Genomic DNA, 22855 nt, shown 5'->3' on the forward strand with positions numbered 1-22855 from the left:
CTGTGGATGAATTGAACATTCATACTTTACCATCTCAAGACTCCAAGCCTTGTTTCCCCCGAGAATAGTTTGGGAGCTATATTTACACACATGCCACTTAACTTTTGTTTATCTTCCTTAAGTTATTGTATAAGTAGATTCTATTAAAGATTGTTTTAACATCAAAAACAGACTCCAGGTGTAGTCCATTGCTGCTGGTTCATTTCTAAAGCATAACAATTCAGAGTAAAATTGGGGCCTGCAACCGGAATATGAACAGATTTGGGGGTGTATTGATTAGTTATCGATTTCATTGGGGAAATTCCTTTTGATTTATTTGTGTGTGGAAAATCAGCAGCAATGGATATTGATAGATGTCAGGAAGCACTAGCCTCTGAGGCATTAGAGGACGCCGGTAGGATTGAGTTGTTGAGTCTTGCTAGAAGGTTAAAACTTGCTAAGGTGAAATCGACAATGAGGAGGGCTCAGATGCAGAGGATAATAGCTGAACATTATGTATCTGAGGGAGTGTTTAAAGTGGCAGAGTTGGAGTTTTTTCCTGAAAGTAAACCTCGTGAGCTTGAGCTCCAGTAGAAGTGAGAAAAATTAAAGATGGAGGCTGCGGAAAGGCAGTGGGAGCTTGAGACTAGACAGACAGAAAAACAGGGAGGAAGCAGAAAGACCGGCTGTTTGAGTTGGAAAAGATAGAGAGATTGCAGAAAAGGGGTCTAGCGTTAGACTCTAGTGTTAAGTTGAGGCCAGTCAAGAAGTTAAATTGGTTCCTCCATTTGACGAGGTAGAGGTTGATAAATACTTTCGGCTTTTTGAGAAGTTTGCTCAGAGTTTAAAATGGCCAAGAGAGGGTTGGCCTATTCTCTTACAAAGTGTAATTCAGGGGAATGCTTAGCAAGCCGATTCTGCTTTGACAGTTGATGAAGCAGCTGATTATAGAACATAGAATAGTACAGAACAATACAGGCCCTTTGGCCCACAATGTTGTGCCAACCCTTAAGCCCTGCCTCCCATATATCCCCCCACACCTTAAATTTCTCCATATACCTGTCTAGTAGCCTTTTGAATTTCACTATATCTGCTTCCACCACTGACTCAGGCAGTGCATTCCACACACCAACCACCCTCTGAGTGAAAAAACCTTTCTCTGATATCCCCCTTGAACTTCCCACCCCTTACCTTAAAGCTATGTCCTCTTGTATTGAGCAGTGGTGCCCTGGGGAAGAGGTGCTGGCTGTCCACTCTATCTATGCCTCTTAATATCTTGTATACCTCTATCATGTCTCCTTTCATTCTCCTTCTTTCCAGAGAGTAAAGCCCTAGCTCCCTTAATCTCTGATCATAATGCATGCTGACTAAACCAGGCAGTATCCTGGTAAATCTCCTCTGTACGCTTTGCAATGCTTCCACATACTTCCTATAGTGAGGCGACCAGAACTGGACACAATACTCCAAATGTGGCCTAATCAGAGTTTTATAGAGCTGCATCATTACATCGCGTCTCTTAAACTCTATCCCTCGACATATGAAGGCTAACACCCAATAAGCTTTCTTAACTACCCTATCTACCTGTGAGGCAACTTTCAGAGATCTGTGGACATGTATCCCAGACACCTCTGCTCCTCCACACTACCAATTATCCTGCCATTTACTTTGTACTTTGCCTTGGAGATTTCAGCTTCCAAAGTGCACCACCTCACACTTCTGAAGGTAGAAGCAAAAAGTAGTAAGGTGAAAAGTAAAAGTGGCAGGCAGGCAAATCCGGGGCAAAAATCAAAAAGGGCCAGTTTTCAACATAATTGTATAAGGGCTAAGAGTGTTTAAAAACAAGGCTGAAGGCATTGTGGGTCAATGCATGGATCATTTGTAACAAGGTGAATGATTGAATGTGCAGATAGTTATTAATGAATATGATATAGTTGGGATCCCAGAGTCATGGCTCCAGGGTGACCAAGGATGTGAGGTCAACATCCAGGGATATTCAATATTCAGGAGGGATAGACAAGAAAGAAAAGGAGGTGGGGTAGCATTGCTGGTTAGAGAGGAGATTAATGCAATAGAAAGAAAGGAAATTGGCCTGGAGGATGTGGAATCAATATCAGTACAGCTGCATAACACTCCGGGGTAGAAAACGCTGGTGGGAGTTGTGTACAGGCCACATAACAGTACTAGTGTGGTTTCGGATGGCATTAAACAGGAAATCAGAAATGCATGCAACAAAGGTACAACAGTTGTAATGGGTGAGTTCATTCTACATATAGATTGGGTGGACCAAGTTGGTAAGGGTGCTGAGGAAGAAGATTTCTTGGAATGTATGCAAAATGGTTTTCTGAACCAAAATGTCGAGGAACCAACTCGACAGCAAGCCATTCTAGACCGGGTATTATTGTGTGATGAGAAAGGGTTAGTTAGCAATCTTGTCGTGCGAGGCCCCTTGGGTAAGAGTGACCATAATATGGTGGAATTCTTCATTGAGATGGGGAGTGACGTAGTTAATTCAGAAAAAAAAGTTTCTGAACTTAAAGAAGGGCAACTTTGAAGGTATGAGATAGGAATTAGCTAAGATAGACTGGCAAATGATACTTAAAGGGATGATGGTGGATATGCAATGGCAAGCATTTAAAGATCGCGTGGATGAACTACAACAAATGTTCATCCCAGTTTGGCAAAAGAATAAACCAGGGAAGGTAGTGCACCCATGGCTGACATCGGAAATTAGGGATAGTATCAATTCCAAAGAAGAAACATACAAATTAGCCAGAAAAGGCAACACACCTGAGGACTGGGAGAAATTCAGAGTCCAGCAGAGGAGGACAAAGGGATTAATTCGGAAAGGGACAAAAGATTATGAGAGAAAGCTGGCAGGGAACATAAAAACTGACTGTAAAATCTTTTATAGCCTTTTAAAGAAAACGATTGGTTGACAAATGTCAACCCTTACAGTCAGAAACAGGTTAATTGTTCATGGGGAACAAGGACATGGCAGACCATTTGAATAACAACTTTGGTTCTGTCTTCACTAAGGAGGACATAAATAATCTTCTGGAAATAGTAGGGGACCGAGGGTCTAGTTAGATTGAGGAACTGAGGGAAATGCATGTTCGTAGAGAAGTGGTGTTAGGTAAATTGAAGGGATTAAAAGCAGATAACTCCTCAGGGCCAGATGGCCTGCATCCCAGAGTGCTTAAGGAAGTAGCCTAAGAAACAGTGGATGCATTAGCGATAACTTTTCAAAACTCTTTAGATTCTGGATTAATTCCTGAGGATTGGAGGGTGGCTAATGTAACCCCACTTCTTACAAAAGGAGGGAGAGAGAAACTGGGGAATTGTAGATTGGTTAGCCTGACATCAGTGGTGGGGACAATGCTAGACAGTTATCGAAGATGTGAAAGCAGCACATTTGGAAAGAGGTGAAATCATCGGAAAAAGTCAGCATGGATTTGTGAAAGGTAAATCATGTCTGACAAATCTTATAGAAGTTTTTGAGGATGTAACTAGTAGAGTGGATGGGGAGATCCAGTGGATCTGGTATATTTGGATTTTCAAAAGGCTTTTGACAAGGTCCCACACAGTAGATTAGTGTGCAAACTTAAAGCACACGGTATTGGGGGTATGGTACAGATGTGGATAGAGAATTGTTTGCCAGACAGGAAGCAAAGTGTGGGAATAAATGGGACCATTTTATATTGGCAAGCAGTGACTAGTGGGGTATTGCAAGGCTCATTGCTGGGACCCCAGCTGTTTACAATATTTATTAATGATTTAGACCAGGGAATTAAATGCAGTATCTCCAAGTTTGTGGAAGACATGAAGCTGGGAGGCAGTGTTAGCTATGAGGAGGATGCAAAGTGGATGCAGGCTGACTTGGATAGGTTAGATGAGTGGGCAGATTCATGGCAGATGCAAATTAATGTGGATAAATGTGAGGTTCTCCACCTTGGTGGCAAGAGCAGGAAAACATGGTGGCCAATTAGGAAAAGGGGAGGTACAACGAGACCTGGGTGTAATTGTACACCAGTCATTGAAAGTTGGTATGCAGGTACAGCAGGCGGTGAAAAAGGCAAATGGTATGTTGGCATTCATAGCACGAGGATTCCAGTATAGGAGCAGGAATGTTCTACTGCAGTTGTACAAGGCCTTAGTGAGACCACACCTGGAGTATTGTGTTCAGTTTTGGTCCCCTAATCTGAGGACAGACACTCTTGCCGTTGAGGGAGTACAAAGAACGTTCATCAGATTGATTCCTGGGATGGCAGGACTTTCATATGAGGAAAGACTAGGCTTATACTCGCTGGAATTTAGAAGATTGAGGGGGATCTTATTGAAATGTATAAAATTCTAAAGGGATTGGACCGGCTAGATGCAGGAAGATTGTTCCCGATGTTGGAGAAGTCTGGAACGAGGGGTCACAGTTTAAAGAGATAGGGGAAGCATTTTGGGACCAAGATGAAGAAAAAGTTCTTCACACAGAGAGTGGAGAATCTGTGGAATTCTCCGCCACAGGAAACAGTTGAGGCCAGTTCATTGGCTATATTTAAGAGGGAGTTAGATATGGCCCTTGTGGCTAAAGCGACCGGGAGTATGGAGAGAAAGTAGGTACAGGGTTCTGAGTTGGATGATTCGCCATGACCATGCTGAATAGCGGTGCAGGCTCAAAGGGCTGAATGACCTACCCCTGAACCTATTTTCTATGCTTCTATCATCCGAACATCAACTCCCTAATCATTCTGCATCACTTATTAATTCTTTTTTTAATTGATTATGGCTTAATTGAAATTTGGAGGCATATGCATCCTAGTGATAGAGAATACTCTTTTTTTTCCCCTCACATGTTCATAATAAATATTCGAGAATCGACTATTTTATAGTCAACCCTCGATTTATATTTAATGTTCAGAAATGTGAATATGATGCAATTGTTGTCTCTGATCATACTCCTTTAAACCTAATAATTGAACTGAAAGATGATGCTTCTACTGGACCACTTTGTTTTCCAGAACATTGTCAATGAAGTTCTGAATTTGTTGAGTTTATTGAAACTCAGAGTTTTTTTATCTTTAATAATACAGGAAACGTCTCAAAGTTAGTAATTTCGGATACATTAAAAGACTATTTAGGTGGTCAGATTATTTCATATATAGCTAAGCTGAAGAAACAGACAAGAATGGAATTAGATAAAATCTCTAAACAAAGAATTAGATAACATCAGTGCTACCTCTCCAAATGTTGCTTTGTTTAAAAGAAGAGTTAAATTACAATCACAGTATAATTTATTACTAACATATCCTATTGAAGGATATTTGCTTAAATTGTAAAGTCAGTTTTATATTTTTGGGGATAAAAATACTATGCACTTAGCTTCCCAATTAATGGCAGCTGTAGCTAAGACAAATTTTAAAGATTCGTAAAAATATTGGAGATATATCATGTAACGATAGAGACATCAATAATATTTTTCAGGATATTTATTCTTTTCTTTATAGATCTCAACTTTCTGCAGATTCCTCCAAAGTGAAGGCTTTTTTTTACATAAGATTAAATTTCCTCAAATTACTGTTGAAGATCAACAGATGCCTGATGCACCAGTTATTGAGCATTTAATTCAGAAAACTATGTTGTTAATGCAGTCAGGTCAAGCTCCTGGACTTGATGTGTATTTGGTAGGATTTTACATAAAAATTGAAAGGTTACTTTCTCGTTACCTGTTGGAAATATTTCATGAATCCTTTGAGAAGGGTAGTTTACCTTTTTATGAAGCTTCTATTTCTTTAATCCTTAAGAAAGATAAAAAATCCTATTGAACGTTCATCATATAGACCTATTTCGTTATTAAATGTGGATTTGAAAACTCTAAGATAATGGCTAACCACTTGGAAAATATTTCAACTAAAATTATCTCGATGGAGCCAACAGGCTTTATTAAAGGTCGTTACTGTTTCTCCAGTGTTCGGAGATTGATGAACATTATATATTCATCACTATCTAAGGAACCCCAATGTGTTATCTCTTTCGATGCAGGACAGGCATTTGATAGAGTTGAGTGGTCATATTTGTTTAAAATTTTAGGAAAAAATTGGTTTTGGTAATAATTTCAACAGGTGGATTCAAATGATTTATGAGAATCCTATTGCCACAGTTATTACTAATAATTTCAGGTCCTTTTTTTTCCCACTGTCAGTGGCACAAGACAGGGTTTTCCATTAAGCCCTTCATTATTTAATCTTGTACTGGAGCCTTTGGCCATAAAACTCCGTGAAGCTAAAAATATTCATGGTATTTCTATGAATTGAACCATACATAAGATTTCTCTTTACACAGATGATCTTTTGGTAAAAGATTTTGGTAAATTTTCAGGATATAAACTTAACTTCAATAAAAAGGGGATTGTTTCCATGAAATGCCACTGTGTTTAAATATAATGATATTCCATTTAGAATTGTTCATTCTTTTAAATCTTTAGGTATTATAATTACTAAATATATATCTTTATAAAGATAATGTAGTTCCTTTAATGGACTCCATGAAACAACTATTTTCTGGATGGAATCCACTTACTCTTGCTTTAATAGGTCGTATCCATGCCGTGAAAATGATGATTTTACTTAGATTTTTATATATTTTTCAAAATATTCCTATCTTTTTAAATAAAAAAATTGATCAAACTGACTCACTTATTTTGTACTTTATTTAGAAGAATAATTTAGAACAATGGTTTTTTATATTGAAATTTTTTATTTAAACCTTCAATAACTCATCCGATTTTTCTCCTGTGGAGAAATAAGGGGATCTGGTCTTGTGCAGATTTACTTTGTGATGGCCGATTGATGACTTTTGAAGAGTTAATTAGCAAATATTCTCTCTCATACACACTTACTGCAATATTTTCAGGTTTGACATTTTTTTACAACAATACTTATCTAAGTTTCTATATATGGCAGAATCTGATTTGTTGGATACAATTTTGAATTTGAATCCATTAGTAAGAGGTTCCATTGGTAGAATTTATAATTTATGTTTACTATAAAAAGATATCCTCTTACTAAAGATTAAACAAGATTGTGAGAGAGTACTTAATATGACCTTTGTTAATGAAGATTGGTTGCGAGTTCTGAAAATAGTAAATTCTTCTTTGATATGTGCCAATCACGGTTTAATTAAGTTTAAAATTGTTCACCGTTATAATTTAACAAAGGTGAGATATTCAAGATATTTCCTGACATAGACAATTACTGTGATAGGTGTAAAACTAAAATAGCCACTTTGTCACATATATTCTGGTCATGTTCTTCATTAAAATCTTTTTGGAAATCTTTGTTTTCTACAATTTCTAAAGCTCTGAAAATTAATTTACAACCTATTACATTGACTGTACTAATTGGAATAGTTCCACATCATATTCAGGGTATTGCATCTTCACATCAACGTGTAATTGCATTTGTTACATTGTTTGCAAGAAGGGCTATTTTATTAAAGTGGAAAGATACCTCTGTCCCTACATTAATTCAATGGTTTTCTCAAGTAATGTTATATGTCGGTTTTGGAAAAAAAAATGGAAGTAGAACTTTTGATCCTTGATTGGACTTTGAGAGAAGATGGGGCTGTTTTGCCAAATTATTTAATTTGTATTATGTTATATGGTTTCCTTCCAATTTTATTTTATACAAGGATGAATTAGCAGTTAATGATTCTTTTTCTTTTTTTGTGAGAGAGAGAGAGAGAGAGAGAAAATATGAATATATGATGGTAAGATGTATTGTTGTGGGAGTTGATTCCTAATGTTTGTTTTCCTTTTTTCCTTTTTTGGTAGTTAGTGGGGTTCCTTTTTTTTAGTTAGTTGGGGTACTCCTTTTTTCCTTCATATATTTTGATAAGCTTTTTTTCTTCAGCTTTATTAATTGTATATATATGAACTTGTTGAAGTTTTGTATCATTTTATAGCTGTAGAAGATTATGCATCAATAAAAAGTTTCTAAAAATGAAGATTCATTATTTTTGTTAAAGGATTTATGATTTAATCATGATGGCATGAAGTCGATCTGGTGTTGAATTGAGAAGCGGCAAGACCTTTCCTGAAATGGAACAGCAGAACAAATAAATCGGAGAAATCTGTTACTTTCGCAAAAATACATGATATGAAACTTGAATTTGGTTCGCTTACAGATGACGGATGCTAACAGAAAGCTTGACATATCTATCTCTACTGTTCAAGAATCTCTGAAGAATTTGGACTTTCAATTTCATTATTTTTGTTAAAGGATTTAAGATTTAATCATGATGCAGGAAATCGATCTGGTTTTGAATTGAGAAGCGGCAAGACCTTTCCTGAAACACTTTTCAGATGCTCAAACAGACTACCCATCGAATTGAGAAGGAACAATAACAGTTAACAAACAAGAATTGAAGATGTCATCTATGGAAAAGAAACTTAATGAAGTCACATTGGAATTATCAAGAACAAAGAGAAATAAATGATTGATTTAGACAGCAAAGCGCGCCGGAAGAATTTTCGGGTTTGCCTGAAAATACTGAAACTGGTGACCTGTTAAATTTCTTCTGAGATATGCTGCATTCACTTTTTAGTGAGATCCTTGAAGTGAACCCTTTACTCGACAGAGCACATAGAATTCCAAGATTTCGGCGTTTATCTGAATTACGTCCACGACCACTCATACTTTTCTTGCATTGTTATACAAGCAAAAAAGCTATAATCCGAGAGGCTAGAAAAGAGGACAACTAATCTACAATTCAACTGAAATTGGTATAGTGGAAGATTTTGCTCCTGAGATTTTTGCCGAAAGAAGGAAATACTGGGAAGTGATGCTTTTTTCTTTCTCAATAATAGAAGTTTTGAGACTTTTTTCTATGAATTGTTAAGAGGAGTCGTGGTTCCTTTTTTATATTAGCTGAGTGGTATACTCTACACGATTTTGACAGTGCATATTCCTTTCTTTGTACTTTTATTGAAATATACATTTGATAGATCTTCTCTGACTCTCAAGTGATCTCATCTGAAATGTTGTCCTTCACCCACTGATGGATTTTGTATATCTTTTTACAGTTTAAATCTGACCAGGAATTTTTCTGTGGGAATTAAAACACAACAAACCAATTGTGCTGCCTCTGTCTGGATATTTAAGAAGTGGAGCAAGGGATCCAATCAACCATCCTTCCTGCTCAGGCTATGGGGAGAGATTCACTAGGTCATCTGACTGACTGGCACGCACATCATTTTACATAGAGGAGAGGCCATTAACCTGCTCAGAAAATAGGAATTAATTCACTCGGTCATCTCATCTGAAGGTACATCAGCGAGTTCACACTGGGGCAAACCCATTCACCTGTGCTGTGTGTGGGAAGGGATTCAGTCTGTCCTCCCACCTGTGGACACACCAGTCAGTTACACTGCACGGAGGCTGGTCATCTGCTGAACTTGTGGAGAAAGATTTATTCGGTCATCTAACGTAATGCCTCACCAGCAAGTTCAAACTGGGGAGCGGCCGTTCACCTGCTCGGTCTGTGAGAAGAGATTCACTCACTGTTCCACCCTATGGAGACACCAGCCAGTTCACACTGGGGAGAAGCCGTTCACCTGCTCAGTCTGTGGGAAGGGATTCACTCTGTCATCCTCCCTATTACGCACCAGACAGTTCAAACTGGGGAGCGGCCGTTCACCTGCTCAGACTGTGGGAAGGAATTCAGTCAATCATCCAATCTACAGAGTCATCAGAGAGTTCACACTGGGGAGAAGCTGTTCACTTGCTCTGAATGTGAGGAGGCATTCACATGGTCATCTCACCTACTGAAACACCAGCGATTTCACACTGGTTCGAGGCCGATCACCTGCTCAGACTTTGGGAAGAGTTTCTCTCAGTCATCTCCACCAAATGTGCATCACTGAGTTCACACTGGGGAGTGATTGTTCACCTGCTGTGAGTGTGAAAGGGATTCTCTCAGTAATTAACCTTATGGCACCATTAACCTTGTGGTTCACAATAGGAAGAAGTTTCAGTAAGCTGTATACTGGATATTTGTCCATCCCCTTTGCTGAATGCAACTTTGAGACTGACTGTCGGTGCTGAACTCCGCAATTATTGCTGCTGCTCACCACACCCAGTTCTGCACCCTGGTCACTGGGCATGGGAAGAGTTTCTTCTGCTGCACATTCACCTTTAATGGAACTGGAGATTAATATTCTGGCTCTGAGACAAATAAATCAGTTCTATTTTGAACTCTATGTCTTCGGATTCTGTTGAATTTATAACACTGCTAATGTACAGTAGATGGTCAAGTCAGGCCAGCTGGACCCTGCCAGTGATTCTGTTCCAGGTGAGTCCTTTTAAATCCTCCCCTGTTGTTCACCTCTCGCTCTGCCTGTGGTGATGGTTTCCAAGCAGTCACCACTCTGTGGGTGAAGTGGTTTCCTTTGAAGTTCCTGCAGACTGAAGAAGTCGAGCTGACTGCAGTTCTGTCTGAGATGTTCTTCGCCCCTCAAATCTCTGGGTTGAGGAGGAATAACATTGGTAGTTAACCTCCTTATCCATGGCTCATTTCCACATTATGGGTCATTTTTCCTGCTTCTAAAGGGTTGTTGAAAGCGCACTTTCCTCTAAAGACTGAAAGCGGAATGGGGAACCATCTGTCGGATTTTCAACGGAGCAGGGTCAGAAACCAGAGGCAATTCTGCACAGGGAAGAGTTTGGGGCTCGGCGATAATCAGGGTAAAAACGTATGATGAGGAGAAGGGAATCAGCAGCAGGCGTGGCACCGAATGACAGATTAGTAACATTTGGAAGCTGATTGACAGAGAAAATAATTTGGTTGTCTGACTGATGACACAAACAGTACCTGTGGTGAGGTGCTCCAGTGGTCGAGTAACACGTGTGTGTTGGGAACGGTTTTATCTATTGGGGGAGTTGTTCCTGCTTGTTTATCCTGTAATGTTATATCTGGATGGTTATTATGGGTTGTCCTGTCTGAAATAATGTATTGATTATCATGTAATTTGTAAGATTTTGACTCTAAAACTGGTTCACGCTTGAATTTATGATGGCTTTTTGAAGTGATGGAGGTCATTCATCAGTACTTTAAAGCAATATTTTGGTGAATGATATTTGCCACTTGATTGTACTTTTGTAAGTAATCCGATTGAGTTACTGCTGCAGGATCCTGGTTTGTGTTGGATTGTGTCTGGTTTCTCTTGGCATTTTGTGCACTTACTGCCTTGTTTGTTTGTATTTCATGTATTTTTTTGATTTTTTTTTACATTTTAACCACCTTGTCCTGTATTTCTGCAAGGAATGTCTCTCTTTCTGGGAACAGTTTTCCAACTCTCAGTCAGGTGCACGATGCTTCCTTGTCACCATCCAGTCTGCTCAGATCGTTGGGATGTCTCCCATGGAGGGTCATACTCATTCCACTGGTTAATGTTTTCTTCGATAGTGATGATTCATTTTTCTGAGTTGGCTTCTCATGTACGTTTTCTGGTCTATATTTCTTATAACGATTGCATATACACACATGGAGTGCTGAATCCAGTTCATGTTTGTTGTCAGTTCACGTTGTTGGAAGTTTCATCTGACGGTTGTGTGATTGTTTTCATATGTATGATTTCTCTTCCTCCTTCTGTCCAAAGTCTAAGTGGGTTTGTGTGTAAATAGTCTTTTCTAAAGTTGCTATTTATCTTTTAACTTTGCTGATTGAAATGGGTCCAGGATATTTTTATTAAAGAAAAATCAATGTCGGTATTGATGAAGGTGTTTATTGCATTTGTTGTATTTGATAACTATTGTGCTCTGTTTGACAGGGTTTTTTTTAAGCCTTGAACTAAATTTTGCCAAAGTTTTCCCAGATACATGGGAATCAAGAGTCCCGATAAAGGGTCTTGGCCCGAAATGTTGATTCCCATCCTCAGATGCTGTCTGATATGCTGAGACCCTCCAGCACTTTGTGTGTAGTTCTCTAGCGTTTGCAGGTCCTCTTGTTTCCCAGATACTTATATATTTCTTGAAAGAATAAGCCAAAAACAAGCTGCTATCGGGGCTGTGTGGCTCTGTTGGTAAAATATTAAATAAAATCATTGGAAGGAGTTGGCATGGGGTTGGAAGGTGTAGAATCTCCTTGGGTTGAATTAACGAGCAGCAAGTGTAAATTAACTCCCTGATGGGGATTCTACAGAGACCTCCAAACAACAGTAAGTATGTGGTCCACAAGTTGCATTGGGAGATAGAAAATGCGTGCCAAAAGGGCAATGTTACAATGGTCATGGAGGATTGTCATGCAGGTGACTAGGAAAATTAGGATGGTGTTCAAGATGTTTTTTTAGAGCAGCTCGTGGTTGAGCCCACTTGGGGATCAGCTGTTCTGGATTGTGTGTTGTAATGAACCTAAATTAATTCGGTCACTTAAGTTCAAGGAACTCTTAAAGACAAGTGATCTTAATATGATCATATTCATCCTGATATTAGAGAAGGAGAAACTAAAGTCAGATGTGGAATAAAGAGAATTAGAGATGCACGAGAGAAAAAATGGTCAAAATTGATTTGAAAAGAACACTTGCAGGGTAAAAACGGAACAGCAATGGCTGGAATTTCTGGAAGAAATTGGGAAGGCACAGGATGTATACATCCGAAGGAGGAAGTGGAATTCTGAAGGTAAGGTGACCAAACTCTGGCTGATAAGAGTAATCAAACACAACATGAAAACCAAAGAGAGGGCATAGAGCAAAAATTACTCGGAAGTTAGATGATTGGGAAGCATTTAAAAACCAACAGAATGGAACTAAAATAATTAAGAAGGAAATGATGGAATACATAGGTGAGCTAGCTAGTAATATTCAAGAGGATGCCATATTTTTCTTCAGGTACATATAGTGTTAAAGAGAGGCGGAAGTGGACATCAGACCACTGAAAAATGATGCTGGAGAGGTAGTAATGTGGTGGGGGTGCACGGGAATGGCAGATGAACTGAATAAGTATTGTACATCACTCTTATCACTCTGCCAGGAATACCGAAGTCCCAGATGTCAGTGGGCAGAATGTGTAAAGTAACGTTACTCAGGGGAAGGTTTTTGGGAAACACAAAGGTCTGAAGTTAAATAGTTCATCTGGAACGGATAGCGTACACTCCAGAGATCTGAAAGAGGTGGCTGAGGAGATGTGGAGGTATTATCAATGAACTTTTGAGAATCGTTAAGGAAATTATATCCTGAGAAGATTCTTCCTTCATTACTCCCATTCTCCCAGTTTCACCTGTCATCTACCGCTTCTTTCATCCCTCTCAGCCCCACACTTCTTCCACTGACGGCTCATCTTTTTTTTCCCAGTCCTGATGAAGGGTCTCGGCCCGAAACGTCGACTGTTTACGATTTCCCATATATGCTGCCTGGCCACCTCGGTTCCTCCAGCATTTTGTGTTTGTGTTGCTTGGATTTCCAGCATCCACAGATTTTCTCCTGTTTTTGATAAAATAAAGGCGGGATCACGTAATATAGCAAGAAAACAGTCAGAAGTGAGAGGATTGGAAATTACGTAACCAACAGGAGACAACGAAAAAAAAGACACACAGGAGAGACAAGATGAAAAATTAAAGTAAGTGAGCCAATAATAGCAGTTATCAAGAGCTGTTCATACATATAAATAGTAAAAGAGGGCGAGTTGATATTGTACCGCTGGAAGATGATGCTGCCGATCGAGCAAAGAAATAGCAGCTGAACGTAACAAGTATTTTGTGTCATTCTTCACTGTATAAGACAATAAGACATAGGAGCAGAATTAGGCCATTCAGCCCATCAAGTCTGTTCTGCCGTTCTATCATGGATGATCCCGGTTCTCACTCAACCCTATGCACCTGCCTCCTCGGCATATCCTGTAATGCCCTGACTGATCAGCAAGCTTCTGGATTCTGCCTTAAATGTACCCACAGACGTGTCCCTCACCGCCGTCAGAGAATTCCACAGATTCACTGCTCTCTGACTGAATAAGATTCTTTTTAACGAAACTGAAAGGTCGCTCCTCAGTGTTGAGGCTGTGTCCTCTGTTATCGCAACCCCCACCATACGAAAAGTCCAGTCCTCATCCACCCTTTCTAGACTTTTCCCTCATTCGGTGAGTTTGAGTGCGATTTGCCACCCCACAACCCGCATTCATTAAACTTAGGTCAGTGCAGGAGTACAGGCCCAAGGATGGCAAACGCTCCTCATATCTTAACCCCTTCATTCCCGGAACATCCTCTGGATTCTCTCCAAAGACAGCACACTTTTTCAGAGATATGGGTCTCAAATGCTCTGTGCGGCCTACAAGGGTCTTAAAAATACTAGCATCATCTCCTTGCTTATATAGACAATGGACAATAGGTGCAGAAGTAGACCATTCGGCCCTTCGAGTCTGCACCGCCATTTTGAGATGATTATCTACTATCAATACCCTGTTCCTGCCTTGTCCCCATATCCCTTGATTCCCCTATCCATAAGATACCTATCTAGCTCCTTCTTGAAAGCATCCAGAGAATTTGCCTCCACTATCTTCCGAGGCAGTGCATTCCAGACCCCTACAACTCTCTGGGAGAAGTTTTTCCTTAACTCTGTCCTAAATAGCCTACCCCTAATTCTCCAACCATGCCATCTGGTTCTGGACTCTCCCAGCATCTGGAACATATTTCCTGCCTCTATCTTGTCCAATCCCTTAATAATCTTATATGTTTCAATTAGATACCCTCTCAATCTCCTTAATTCCAGCGTGTACAAGCCATCTTCCACTTTACTCTAAATAATTGCCAAGTTTGCATTTGCCTTTACACAGGCTCGTCCCGTAAATTAACCTTCTGTGAGTTTTGCCCGATGATTCATATTCATATGTTGTTTGAACCTTCTTCCCCATCAGATAATAGTTCAGTATTGTTCCTTTTGCTAAAAAGCACTATCGTCCAATTACCAATATTGTATTCCATCTGCCACATTTTTGCTCATTCTTCAAATTTGCCTGTGTCCTGCTGCAATCACATTGCTTCCTCAGCCCTACCGACGCCTCCACCTATCTTTCACAAATCTGTCCCATAGCCCGAGCTTCGGACGGGGTCCACGTCCGGATTACCTCGGTTGTGTCGATCATAATTTTTCAACAGTGCAAACCAGGATCTAATTCTGACTTCGCTTGTTGCTTGTTTCTCCGATTCGTCTAATCACACAAGTTACTGGTAAAAGGAATCACATATCTAGCATATCCACTTTCCAAACAGACCTGATCATCCGGTGAGACTGACGGCACCAGCGGATCCCCCAAGAGTTTATTTACTCATTCAATCTTCTGATTTTTAATGGGGAATCCTGCCGGACAGATCTTCTGGAAAATTTTGAAGAAGTTACACGCAGGTTAGATTCAGGAGAATCGTTGGATGTTGTGTACTTGGATTTTCAGAAGGCCTTTGAGAAGGTGCCGCTCATGAGGCTGTTTAACCAGTTAATATTCAATGACATAAGACCATGAGACCATAATATGTAGGAGTGGAATTAAACCATTTGTTACATCGAGTGTGCTTCGCCATTCCATCGTGGCTGATCCAATTTTCCTTTCAGCTCCAGTCTTCTGTCTTCCACCCACATCTACTCATGTCCTGAACAATCAGGAATCTGTCACACTGTGTATTAAATATACAGAAACATATTTGTCTGCACTGATGACTCCACTCTTTGGCTGAAGGAACTATTCCTCATCTCTATTTTAAAAGGATTGCCTTCCGTAAAATCCTCTGCACATCCACTCTATCAAGGCCTTTCACTATTGGTTAGTTTTCAATGAGGCCACTCCTAATTTTTCTGAATTCCAGTGAATACAGACCCAAAGTGATCAAACATTCTTCAGATGGCACGTCATCCAATCCTGGAATCACTTTCGTGAAACTGATTTGAGCCATCTCCAGTCAAACAAGGGGCCGGAAACAGCACATAACACTCCAGGTGTGGCCCCACCAGTTATATAACCATATAACAATCACAGCACGGAAACAGGCCATCTCGGCTATCCTGGTCCGTGCCGAACCCTTAATCTCACCTAGTCCCACCTACCCGCACTCAGCCCATAACCCTCCTTTATAAAGTTCTTTATAAAGTGTCCGCATTATCTTCTTGCTTTTATATTCTGGTTCTCTGGAAATCCACGCTGACATTGCACGCCTTCTTCACCCAGACTCAACCTGTAAATTCCCCTTTATGGACTGTCACACAGGACCTCCCGGGTCTCTTTCCCCCTGAGATTTGTGTTTGCATTTTCCCTCCGTTTAGAAAAGAATCAATGATTTCATTTCCCCTACCAATGTGCATGACCAGAGACGGTGCTACCTTCCACCTGCCATTTCCTTACCCATTTTCCTAATCTATGTAGGTGCTTCTGTAGCCTCTCTACTTACACAAAGCTCCCTGCCCATCCACCTCTCTTCATATCGTCTGCAAACATTGCAAATAAAAGCGATAAATTCCATCATTGAAATCATTGGCACAAAACGTAAGAAGAATCGGTTCCAACATGGAGCCCTGTGGAACCCCACTCTTCACCGGCAATCATCGTTTCGATTATTTGACAGTTTACCCAGGTTCATGGAAACTTCGTCGGCTGTGTACGTTCACGTGCTCATTTAGTTCAGACAATAAAGGCACTTATCAATAAATACAAACTCCTTCTGTACCTAACTGATCATTATTGTTGATGGGAAATCCTCGTAACACATTGTCTCAATTGTTACAGCTACATCTGCATCATCCGAAAGTCAGCACACAGTAGCATTAAACAATTAGGCTTACACAACAATACTGATGTCAGTCTCCAGAACGCCATGATAGTTCACACGACCAGAGTGGCTGGAAAGTTCACACGAATTGAGAAGTAGGTGTGTGCGGTTTGCTCGTGCCTCAGGATTTAGCGGCTGGAGCTGAGAGCAAGAGGAAAAAAAAACGTGCGGCTGCAATAATACCATTGATAATAATTTACCTGTTTACAAACGGTATAAAATTGTAGCATCATGCATCCCATAGCTATTCGACACTCACTTAGGTAATCACAATATAATTACAGAAGAGCAGAAAGTATGCCTTGAGGGTGTGAAAATATGTAAAGATAACTGATAATAGATTCTGTAATTCTGAATCAAGCCCGAATGAATATCTGAAAGCTTTCATGTTGTTATGTTGACTACCAAAGGTTATTTAGTTCTGCCCCACCCTAGAGAAACATGTCATTTGGACTGGATAACCGCAGAACATTAAACATAATGAAAGGTGCAATAGAGCGAGTAGAGCAGCAAGTTCCGATACTCCCCATGGATGGATATGAAAGATATAAACACCTGGGATATCAAAATGCAAGCAAATTAGATCATGGCGTAATAAATGGAAATAAACCACTTCAGGTCTTAAGAAAATGCACCAGAAAGAGCTCAATAGTGAAAATATTACAAAGGCAACACACAGCTTTGCTGCAAATACATTATATTTGTTTATCAAAGCCTATCTGGAAAAATAATAACTGAAATGAAAATTAATAACTGAAATGAAAATTTTAGAAAACACTACATGCACTTGAAAGCAGGTACCTCGGACAGAGGCGGAAGAGAAATAACAGACGCAATAAGTTTACACACTACCCAGATGAAACTTAGAAAGTTAACTTTTCAGCAAGGAAGACAAGCTTTAGTAATCAACGCGAACATGTGGAATTCTGATATGGAGGCAACACCATTAAACTTAAATGAAAGTACAATATAGAAAACATTGTCACTTCAGAACAGAAAGTTATCCGATGGAAGAACATGACCCTCTGTGGAGAACATCCCGACGATCTGAACAGTTGATGTCGACAAGGAAACGTTGAAGGTTTGGCTCAGAGTTGGAGTCCTTTTCCCAGGAACGGTGCAACTCAAGGTGGTGAACTCTGAACCAATATAAAATACAGAAGAACAACAAATTCAAGCCGACAATGTCACGAGAAAGCAGAAACAATCGACCGCAGCACAGGATCCTGCAGCAGATTAACTCAGTTTCATTACTGATACAGGTAAAATCAGGTGGCAAGTGTCATTCACCAAGTTCTTGCTTTAAAATGCTAACCCATAAAAGGCAGTAACGTTACTATAGGTAGAACCTGATCCAGTTTTCAGCGTCGGAGTCCTACAATTACATTAAGGCCGGTTCATTATTACAAATAGGGCCAATACATGGCGCCCGTCCGTCAATCACCCCTCGTACCTCATCCTCAGCACGAACGACCCGGGTCCCACCCACGGCAAATTAGTTTAAACCCTCCCGAACAGCTCTAGCATACATTGTCTAGTATACATTGTCCCAATAGGAATATTCACAACTGGTCTTATCCCAAACACACTATACAGTATTTTGAAACAGTTAGGCCTTCACAGTAATATTTATGTAAGTCTCCAGAAAACCACAATAATAAACAACTCTAGAATGCTCCTAAAACTCCCCGCAATTAAGAAAATAAGTGCCCTCGGCTGTGCACATGCCGCAAGTTTGACCAGCTTGAGCTGAGAAAAAAAAAACTTAAATAGTAATCAGAATGAAAAGCTTCATTAGGCGTGTGATAGACGGGGTTGGTAATGCTGATTAACTCCCACTACACAAAACATCTCTCAATGGCGTGTTTTTCACACAACCTCTGGGTTGTCTACCCCGTCTGAACAAGCCCAGCTCCTGACCTTCACATGAGGTTTAACTACTAAGCCCGGCGGAACCATTTCTATTGACAGGATGAGGAGCAAAGGCGACTCACCATGGCTTCGGACAGATGGGGCTTGTCAGCCGGGGTTGGCACTCATCACGTGATGGAAAATTCTATTCTCAAACCTACGACAATACCCAGTCCTGGGGAAAGCCGCGGTAGCAAACCACGAGGAAGTGTTGTGAACAACAACTACGTGGCAACAACGTGCTCTGTGTATACTGTTGCAATAGCTTTACATATTGGCTTGTGTACCAGGGAGACAATCCGGTCGCACCGTCCATGGTCAACACTGGCCAACGGAGGGAGTGAATAATAATGCAAAAGAGTAAATAAATAAATAAACAAACAGATAGATAGATAGATAGATAAATAGGTAAATAGATAGGTAAATAGAGGTCGATAGGACAGAAAAATAGATAACTTGATCAATGAATACATCACATCAATATTAGGAGAACATGACTTTCGGAGCCATTCAAACTGTGTCCATGGTTGGGGAATCTGTTCAGTTTTGCGGTGAGTGAAGTAATCCGCGTTGTTTCAGGTGCCTGATGGTAGGAGTGAAGAACTGTTCCTAAACCTGGTCTTGTGTCTCTTTCCAAGGGCAGCCGGGATAAAAGGGAATCAACTGGAAGGTGGACGCTCTTGTTTGTGCCTTCTGCTTCCATGTGACGTCACACGTTGTAGCTGTGTCGCTAGTTTCCTGTGTTTTCACCTGACGGGTCTGTGGGGCTTTTCCTGTGATGGGATGGGATGCATCCACTACCTTGTGCAGGTGTTTCCGTTCTGCGGTATTGGTGTTCCCACACCGGGCCGCCATGCACCCGGTTCAATACTGCACACCGTGCTGAGGTTTATAGAGCACTCCAAACCCAGATTAGCAAACCAGAATCAGAATCAGGTTTATTAATGCCTTTGTCAATGTCGGGCCTGAGAGGTTGTGCCGGAGTGTCCCGTCTTTTGTCACTGTGAATGCGGTAGTAAATTGGATGCAACGCTGGCTTACTGCAAGTGTTCCCTTCCTTGTATCCACAGACCCCTCGGTTAACCGTAGGGCTCCATGCAATAAAAATATTGGAACCCCTGTCCTAGAGGCAGAATCCTGAGGGTGGTAGTAGGTAGTGGCCTCTCTATCTGGAGGCCTGTAGTTACCCGTGTACCGCAGGGGTTGCACTGGGTCCATTGTTGTGTGTTATATAGATCAACGATCTGACCGACAGTCTGATAGGCTGAATCTGCAGAGTTGCGTGTGATCCCGATATTGGATGAGTGGTAGACAGCGAGAGTGGCTGATGGTCTTGAATACAGGTCAGTGTGTGGTGTATCACTTTGGGAGGACAAACCGTGGTAGGATTTATTCTGTAAAAGGGAGCGCGTTGAGTACTGCGGTATTACAGAGGGACCTGGGAAGATTGATCCATAATCCGTTGCAACTGGCGTCGCAGGCAGATAGGATTGTAAAGAGAACTATAGGCACATCGGCCTTCAGACATCGAAGCAACGAGTACAGGGGTTGCGATGCTATGCTGAAGTTGTATAGTTGGTGATGCCTAATGTCGACTATTGTATGTGTTCTGGTCACCAACCTGCATGAACAATATCAATATCTTGACTGAGTACATAGAAAAATTAGAAGGATGTTGCGGGGACATGAGGAGGGGAGTTGGAGGGAAGGATTGAGTAGGTTAGGAATAGGTTCGCATTCCCCCAAGCTTTGGAGTGAGAGGGAAGGTTTTTACGAGATGTTCCAGTTGATGAAGGGTATAGGTAGCGTAAATACAATCAGGTATTTTCCACTGAGGTTTGACGAGAGTGGTGAGCTGCGGGTGAACGGTGAAATATATCTGGGCAATATGCGGCGGAACATCTTCTTGAGGCAGCGAGAGTGTGGAACGGGCTTCCAAAGGAAATGGCGGAAGCAGGACCGATTTCAACATTGAAGAGGAGATTGGATCCGACACGAATGGGAGGGTTATGGACGACATGGTCCAGGTGCAGTGTCCACGGGACTAGGGGGAGGATCAGTTCGGCGCTGGAGGATGAGCAGAAGAGCCTGTTTCAGTGCCGGACTGCTCGATGACTCTGTGACCAGATGCCACTGCGGGATGTTCCCCAGCGGGGTAAGGGTACTCCCGTCAGGCCGGGTGTGGCGAGGCATCAATATGGGACCACTGACCATTCCTCTCATAGTCTGCTGTAGGCTGAAATAATTACCACACTTTTGTGCAATTCTAGTCGGTCTTAAGCAATGATTTGGCAAAACAACATATTATATTCCAAAAAGCAACATGGATTTAACCTCTGAATTTGGCGGCTCTTGATTTGGCCTTGGGTAAGCTCAGAAACTCCGGTGACTGAGTCTCTGAGCGACCGGCACGATGGTGAAAGACCTCCACGCAATAAAAAAATAAAAACAATAAAAATAATGGGAACCCCTGTCTTGGACGCAGAATCCAAAGAGTGGTTGTCGACGGTGGCTTCTCTAACTGGTCCTGTAGTTACCGGTGTACCGCAGGTGTTGCACTGGGTCCATTGTTGTGTGTTATATAGATCAACCATCTGACCGACAGTCTGATAGGCTGAATCTGCAGAGTTGAAAATGATATTTGAAAATTGGATGAGCAGTAAACAACAAGATTAGCTAATGGTCTTGAATACAGGTAAATGTGTGGTGTATCAGTTTGGGGGGGGGGCTGGAGAGACAAACGGTGGTAGGACTTACGCAGCAAAATGTAGGGCATTGAGTAGTGTGGTATAACAGAGAGACCTGGGAAGACCGATACATAATTCCCTGAAATTCGCTTCACAGGCAGATCGGGTCGTAAAGAGTACTACTGACACATTTGATTTCAAACATCAACGTAATGTGTACAGGAGTTGTGATGCTACGTTGAAGTTGTATAAGGCGTTGGCAATGTCCTATATCGAGTATTGAATGTGTGTTCTAGACACGTACTTGCATGGACGACTTCAATGTACATAGTGAAGTTAGAAGGATGATGCCGGGACTGGAGGGCGGGAGTTAGAGCTAAAGATTAAGTAGGTTAGGAATAGGTTCGGGTTCCCCCAAGCGTTGAAGGAAGAGGGAACGTTTTGTAAGAGAAGTTCCAGTTGATGAAGTGTATGGATAGCGTAAATATAAGCAGGCGTATTTCACTGAACTTTGACGAGAGTAGTGAGCAACCGTTGTAAGGTGAAGTACATCAGGGCAATATGCGGCGGGACATCTTCTTGAGGCAGCGAGAGTGTGGAACGGGCTTCCAACGGAAATGGCGGATGCAGGACCGATTGCAACATTGAAGAGGAAATTGACTCCTACATGAATGGACGGCATGGTCCAGGTGCAATGTCCACGGGACTAGGGAGTGTATCAGTTCCGCACTGGCGGATGAGCATAGGAGCCTGTTTCAGTGCCGGACTGCTCCATGATTCTGTGCTTTGTGACTCTGTTTCCGAATACAACTGCGGGATGTTCTCCAGCGGGGTAAGGGTACTTCCATCAGTCTGGGTGTGGCGTGGTATCAGTGTGGGACACTAACCATTTCTCTCATAGTCTGCTGTAGGCAGAAATAATTACCTCATTTTTTTCTGCAATTCTTGTCAGTGAATTAAGCAATGAATGAGCAAAATAACATTTTATTCCACAAAGCTACTTAGAATTAACTTTTGAATTCCGCGGCTCCTGTCTTGGCTTTGAACAAGCTGAGAAACTCCTGTAAAAGAATCTATGAGGAGCCTGCACGATGCTGGAGGAACAAGTCATGTAGGCAGCGTCAGTGGAGGAAAATGGACAGATGACCTTTTGGGTGGAGGCACCTTATCTTCGCTTTCATAGAATCCATAGCATGCCTGTCCTCGAGGAGGAGAGCGCTGCACACAATTAACCATTTCATTCTCATGCACACACAAAGAGGTTCGACCGTTAGTGCCAGAATGCTCCCTGACATACCATTAATCCCCTTTCCCCGGCACCCAGATATAGAAACAGCTGTAATTCCAAGCCACTGTACGGCCAAAATCTCAGTTATTGATGCTGGTTTCAGAATGTTGCTTTCTTTCGAAAGCGTCTCCCTGGATGTTCCTAATGTCCACTGGCTGAATTGACGCAGAATTTTATTCTCATGCACATAGAAAGGGGTTCG

This window comes from Hypanus sabinus, unplaced genomic scaffold, assembly GCF_030144855.1.
Source record: "Hypanus sabinus isolate sHypSab1 unplaced genomic scaffold, sHypSab1.hap1 scaffold_588, whole genome shotgun sequence".
Taxonomy (NCBI): Eukaryota; Metazoa; Chordata; class Chondrichthyes; order Myliobatiformes; family Dasyatidae; genus Hypanus; species Hypanus sabinus.